A 7,068-nucleotide genomic window follows, 5' to 3' on the forward strand; every position below is an offset into this window, starting at 1 on the left:
CGCTGACGTAAAAGCCATCTCCTCGATTGGTTCGTTAGAGTATCTAGGCACTAGATTTAAATGCCTCACTTGGTTTATGATATATCCGTCGTGGGCGCACTTCGAGCCCCAAGCTTATATTGCGCAATCCATCGATATGGCGAATCCTGCTGATGCGTGAGCGTAAGGAATAGAAACCACAAACGGAGACGCGAAAGAGAACCTAGCGTTCGAGGTTTCCAAGGGAAACCGTACGTGCGAACGTCGAACGCGGGGAATCAGTGTGAGTTAGGCGCGTTTTCAAGCATCGCGCAAGCTTGGAGCTCAGACACCCGCTTTCGGAGAGCGACGAGCGATACAGAAACGAGACCAGAAAAGAACCCTCTTCGTGGGAAAATAAACAGCAGTTGCTGCGAAGAGAGCACAGACGGGCCAAACGCGTGTCGAGCTTATTTACGTATCTATGTAGGCCATACGGAACGTCCCAATATTGCGTGCAACACGATTCATCCCGCGCGCTTTCGCAACCAGCGAGAGAGCGGCTTTCGACGCAGCCGAAGCCGCTGCCTACAAGACTCAAAATGGAAGGTGCGAGATGACGCTTCGCTGGAAAGCGACACCCCGAAGGTACGCGGACACGAATCACAGCGGGTGACCATGCAGGTACGCAAAAAAATGTGTCGAGAGTTGAACATACCATCACTGCAGCCCGGCGCTCGAAGCGTGATGTTCGGCACGAGGTATCCGCCGGGGGTTCTCCGAGGCAACGGCGGAGCGCACCAATCCAAACACGATACGCTCGCTCCGCTTCGAGCACAGCGGTAGGCGTTTCGAGCAAGCTGCTGCGGTTGCTACGGGCGCCAATCACGGCAGGTAAGCCCGAGCTATCCGTCGCTATGTAGTCGTAGTCGAAGAAGCAACCGTCGTCGCACAAACACACAAGGAATCCCAAACGAAATCGCGAGCGGCGCGCGCAAGCGCGCACCTCAGTTTCGCGCAAGTAACAAAAAATACGAGGCTCTGCGGCGGCAGCAGCAGACGCTCTTTCGTTCGCTTATCGTCTGCTTTCGTCGCCGTGCCCTTCTCGTGCAGCTCTCGCTCTTTCTCGCGCGCGAAAGACTGGCCTCGTCGCAGCGCTAAAAACCAACCAGCCGCGGACGAGCGCCGCCGTGGACAAAATAAGCCACCGCGCGCAGCAGCCACCACAGCACAGCCGCGCGGCACCTACACCGGCTGTTGGTCGTCGTCGCCGTCACACCACTCGCAAGCGAAAGCAGTGAAAACGCGAAGCGCACCACATGCGTTTCGCTCGCGGAAGACGCTACAGACGAGCGGGCCTTACGACGGTGGCGCCTACCCTCGACGGTGGCGATAACTACGGAACAAAAACTGGCGAGCGCAGCGCGCGACTGCAACGCCGACCCGTGACGTAGCCACGAACTATACCACCACCTCCGAGATGGGGCTCGTGGTTCTCCAATTTGGATAGCGGTTTAGTCCGATTTTGGCCATTACAAAGCAGAATCACCACAAATTATTTATAACAAAACTTGTCCGCATGCAGCGTATTTGATTACCTGTTTTTAAATAAACAGCTCGTGAACACTATCACGGCAGGAAACTGCCGCTATCACGACAACAAATAACGGCAGGAAACTTGTTGCTGGCTATGAGAAACCGAAACTGGCTGCTGGTTTTATATAGCTTCTGCACGCCTCCGAGATTGCAGCGCTCTGTGCAGTGGCGCTGCAGTCCAGGCTCTGTCAGCGCGCTGTCAGCAGTTCAAGAAATCCATGGCATGCACCTGCATACACAGTCGAACCCGGATATATCAAAACCACATGTAACGAATTATTGTTTATAACGAACAACAGTAAAATCGCGAACTTTCTTGTATAACTTTTGTTATTATTATATACCGAAATAACAATATAACGAACTTCTTTGTGATCACCTTCAGATTCGATATACCCGGGTTCGACTGTACAAATTTATGATTATATTCGAATCTGCACGTCGGCTAAAGTAGTATAGAAGTGATTGCTCACCTGGCTCCTGTTGCTGGCGTCCCTTCAGTTCAGCCTATTTATACGTACGCTATGCGAAACAGTTGATAGGACGCTAACATTTCACAAAATGAAGGTTTCTGTGGGACAGTCAGCGACCCAGGGCGAAACAATCAACGAAAAGCCATGAATATCAACGAACACATGAACAACGGTCGGAAAGCGTAGAAACGACCCACGGGGGAGGAAAAAGAAAGTACAGCTGTTGTGAGGTATACAATTGAATCAACAGGCTTTCCTAGCTGAATTCTTAATTTCTCTATGACTTCATTATTTTTAGCTATTGAAAGATTTCTCAATCGCGCTTCCTTTTAGACTCTCCGAACAGGACTTGGGAAGCCAATTGGCGACCCTCGACCAGGCCCGGCGCGCCGCAATAGCCAGTGGGGCCCTGGAAGAGGGGCTCCAGTCACAGTAACCAAGCACGATCTTTATTGCAATAAAGTTAGCCGCCGCCCTCCCTTCAACGCCAGTCCTCAATCATAGCCCGCTTAGAGTCCCGGATCGACCAGCTCGACGTTTCCATCGACGCCCTTCGGACGTCCTCCCATGACCAGCGCGGCTCCTCATGTCGCAGCCGCCGTCCCTCTTCCCCGACCAGTCGCCGCTCGTGCAGTCCTCGACGCTCGCCTATCTGGTGGTACCATCGCACTTTCCAGCACCGCGCCCGTCGGTGCAAGTCCCCATGCGAATGGTCTGGAAACGCACCGCGAGATCACTGACGGCGGCATGTGACCTCGCCTTACAACCCGGCCGCCTTTTCATAGTCATGGATATGTCATAGTCATGGAAGTCGCGTCGTGGACTCGATCAGCGAGCTGGGCGAGGCGGTCGAGGGTCAAGTCCTCTGTAGCAGCCAAGACAAGGCGGGTGGACTATGGTAAGCGCTTCAAGAAGAGCTCCCTCAACAGCGCACCGTTCGGGTCTACCTTGCTTATGCCCAGGAGCTGTCGCATGCTGTTGAGCAGCTGGGAAGGGCGGCGATCTCCAAGGCCTTTGGATGTGAGCAGGTGCTGGAGGCGCGCGCTCTCGGACGCCGTGGTGCGTTCTAAAATACTCTGCTTCAGTTGCTGGTGCGGGGCATCACTCAAAGGTGCAGCGATAACATCTGCCACTTCTTGAGCCACCTCAGGAGACAGGTTTCAAAGTAAGTGGCGAAACCGCGAAATCTCCGAGGTGACGTGTTGCAGATCGAAGATGGCTTCGACCTGGGCGAACCAAACCTGCGGGTTCTTGCGGCACAACGTGGGCAGGTGGAGCTGTAGAGCTGCGACGTCCCGTGGGCGCGAGGTAGCGCCAGGCGGAAGGTTACCTGAGGGCGGGAGGTTGCTAGGGTCGGTCATCTCTTAGGCCGGAGTCACCACTGTCGGGAACCGAGGGGTCGCAGCGGAACGCCAGAACAAAGAGACCAGCTCGACAGGCTTTTAGAACGGACTGGCGCGTGCCGTGCTTGCGCCGTTAGCACGCGCCGCCAAACTTTATTGCCGTCGTCATTCGCAGCCGGCCCCAAAGCGCCGGCCAAGAGCGCCGACCTAAGCGTCCCCGCTTAGCAGCGTCCGTGGGCGCTACAATTAAGTTGTTTCTCTTTCTCTCCCATAGTGGATATAAGCCACTCTTGGAGGAAAACAAACGAACAAACAAACAACTTGCTTACATTATTTTCTTTTTTTTTTTAGTGTTATATTGAACTACCCCGTTCTTGGCCAATCTCCCAGAGTGGCTATGTGCCCCTAACTTCTAGGCTCTACATCTACGAACGGATGCCGAACCTGCCTCCGTCCCAGGCTTCGTTCGACCAAGTTCCCGACCCAGGTAGACGAGGCCGACACGCCCCCGGGACTGCAAGCCAGCCTCGACGCCTTGCCAGAAAGGAGCGGGAGCTTCTCCACGGTGGCTGCAGGCAGACTGGCATCGCGCTTGCCTGCTGGTGGGAGATGGCCAAGCGACGGCAAAAATGAAGCACAGTACGTCATCGCAACTCGAGAGGGAGAGAGAACTTTACTGTCAAGCATGGTACCAACTAACACCAGCTCACAAGCTAGTCCTCTACGATGGTCGCCGCATCCCCTCTCTTCTCGGTAGTGATCGACGTTGACCTGAGCGGATCGACTCCCGATGCCACCAGAGAGCTAGCGCGTCAAGGAATGGTCTACTCAACCCGACCACGCGGCACAGGGAGCCGGAGACGCCCGCATTTCCTGACCCCCACCAGCTCCGCCGCTCTTAGTTTGGCTGCCTCGAGACCGCTCGGTGCAGAGGCGTAAGCTGAACGTTCTGCGGTCTTCGACAAGCGACCGTGGTCAGACGTCAGGGTCGACAACATCAAGCCGGGTCGTCTGCTCCCGTCAGAGTTCATAGGAGGCTTGGAGCGCCTGAACACCCTGTGCTCCTGAACACCCTTTGGGTTCAAACTGCGCGTCACCAAGATCGCCGTAGAGACGACTGCGACAAGTGCATGGACAAGGTTTGAGCGACCCCAGCTTGCGAGGGTGGAGGAAGAATCCGCAAGACAGGATATATGACAGCGAGCAATAAAAAAGGGCCAGGATGCTCTTTGAAAATAAACCGCTGTGCTCACAATGTTCAGCAGTATGTGTCCATGCACTTACAGGCTCCTTGGCTATTAGGGCGGAAATCTCGTCATATTAATCAATTCAGTATGACGTCAACGATTTACCTGCTTTGTGAGGAGTAAATTCCCGATAAGAAACCCTAGGCAGAGATTCATTTGAAAAATTATATTGTGTATGTCGTCACTCTAGGGTTAAGTTTGCGATCTTAATTTTAGGGCTAAACGTTTACGACATCATGACAGCTGTAAACGGGTGTGTGTGTTCGTGTGTTCTCTCTTTATCTCGATCTTTATGCCGATTTTCCGCAACCGCTGCCAGAAGAGAATTGCGAAAGAACGCAACGGACTATTTCAAGCCGAAATTCTGCAGCTGACGTTCGGACAGATAAAGAAAACAGTGTAGTTTGAGTGAACGACTTGTGCTGCCAATTGAGCGCTGTAACGGCATGTAGCTGTCGCAAAGATACCCCTTCTACGTGCATGGGCAGCAACGAAGTAGCACAAATGCACCGCAAATTAAGCAACGTCAAGCCGAGCCAAGCCGTGGACACTGGCCTCCGAGATGGCAATTTATCAATTTAGGTTGTAAATTTCGGAGGCCATGCATTGGCCGAAACAGTTTGCGTTCAGTCCACAGATGGCGCAAGTGCACAAAATGCGTTCGCAAACGTTCGCAAATGCCATTCTGTGCTTACAATCGGATATCTTATCTTGTCTGGGCTGGAAGTTAACCAAAGATCGGTAGGCCGATTGGCTTTGAGAGCCCACGGCAAACCCACAAATGAGGCAGTGCAGGGTGGCATGGGTTGAGCCTCGTTTGAAGTCAGACAAGCGCAGAGCAAAATTAGTTTTGAAGAAAGACTCAGCAGCATGGAACAGAATAAATGGGCGGCTAAAGTGCACAAGTATCGCTGTGCCTGAAAAGCGTCGACACAGAATGCAGGAAGAGGTGAGAGGTGAAGTCAGAAAGAAAGTGAGAGAAACAGAGACAGTGAATTGGATGCAAGGAATGGAAACAAAAGTACCATGGAGATTTCACAGAATGAGAAAAAGAAATTAGCAGGGAAAGTCTGTACGATAACACAAAGGGCAGAGCCTTGCTATTTGAAGCTCGAGCCGGTTGCCTAAGGACAAAGACATACCGGAGCAAATACTCGGAACTAGATGAGGCATGTGTATGCTGCAGCTAAATTCCGGAGACCATCCAGCACATCCTAATGGAATGCGAAGGGATTACCCCAGTGAGACCCATTTAGCGTACACCTTCTAGAAGCGCTTGGACTTAAAGTGGACGGAAGCATCAACTGGTCAGCAGTCGAGATAAGCACGAGACGTTTAGAGTATTGGTGAAAGAAAAGCAGGGAAGAGACTGATACGACACGATCCGTTACAGGCATAGGTAGCGGCAAAAGGTAGGTAGAGAAGTTTTGGGGAAGATAATTCACTCTTTGGTTCAGCATTAGAAACCTTATTCAATCAACGGATTTTGGATCACAATAAAGGCTCCCTGATGTGTAGTGTGGTCTCACTTCGACGGTACGCGGCGACGCACCAAAACAAGACACACAACCGTAGCTTATAATGACGATACCAAAATTGTAATAAACTTCTTGCTTTGCGTTTCTCCATTAACTTACCTGGCACTACTTTAGCGACATTATTCTTAATGGACACGGACAAAATAGATCACTGAACGAGCGCTCTGTACTTCTAGCTCATGGAGGAAGGAGAAAGCAGCGAGCATCACGTAACGGCAGCCGCCCTTCGCAAGCCAACTTTTCGTGAAGCCAATCCCTTCGCCCTTTCTCTTTCAAAAATTCGGGAAAACGCGTGACTCTGCGCTCACCGGACTCGGCCCGGTGTGCTTGGTTACCGGTAGGTAGTAATCGGTGCGCACTAATTCGTGGGGAGGGGGGGGGGGGGTTGATTTTCCGACCGAATTGTACTCGTTTTCTCCCGATTCGCCAATGCAAATTCGGTCGTTTACAGCGACGTATACATTTATCGTCTTCTTTGCAGCCTGGAAGTTCGGCAGTCGCACACATTGCCTTTCCCGCAGAGCGTGCGCTGAGCGCGTCTGTGGGATATCGCGGCATGATCACGTGTTGGGCCGACTATTTTTCGGTTCACCTTAATCGCGCCAAGTTCACTCCCAAGTGTTTCCTTCTCTCTTGTCCATGTCCTCTTAGGCGCTCTGTATGATGATAATGATGACTATGACATAGACTGGAATTTCATCGTGATCATTCATATCTATCACCAATGGGAAACAACTGGCCCAACTTTCTGTACTACTGACATTATCGTCACCAGAATAGATCAATACCATCTTTCCCAGTGCGCCTCAAAATATGTTTTCCTAACAGAATCAAATAACAATTTTAGCATCATCAGGCTTGACGCTGATATGTATGCACATCTCTCTTTCAGACGCATTGATTTAGTGCATTC

General features: G+C 51.9%; 1 protein-coding gene across 1 annotated transcript in view; it reads right to left on the reverse strand.

Moving 5' to 3' along the window:
* LOC119433187 (rho family-interacting cell polarization regulator 1) overlaps window positions 1-1,240 on the reverse strand; it is a 131,415-nt gene extending 130,175 nt beyond the window's left edge. The window contains exon 1 of the mRNA XM_049658499.1: window positions 677-1,240. The gene's annotated coding sequence lies outside the window, so the exon portion shown is untranslated. The remainder of the gene's footprint in view (window positions 1-676) is intronic.
* Window positions 1,241-7,068: the final 5,828 nt, after the last annotated feature.

The sequence above is a fragment of the Dermacentor silvarum genome, chromosome 11 (genome assembly GCF_013339745.2).
Source record: "Dermacentor silvarum isolate Dsil-2018 chromosome 11, BIME_Dsil_1.4, whole genome shotgun sequence".
In the NCBI taxonomy this organism is placed as follows: Eukaryota; Metazoa; Arthropoda; class Arachnida; order Ixodida; family Ixodidae; genus Dermacentor; species Dermacentor silvarum.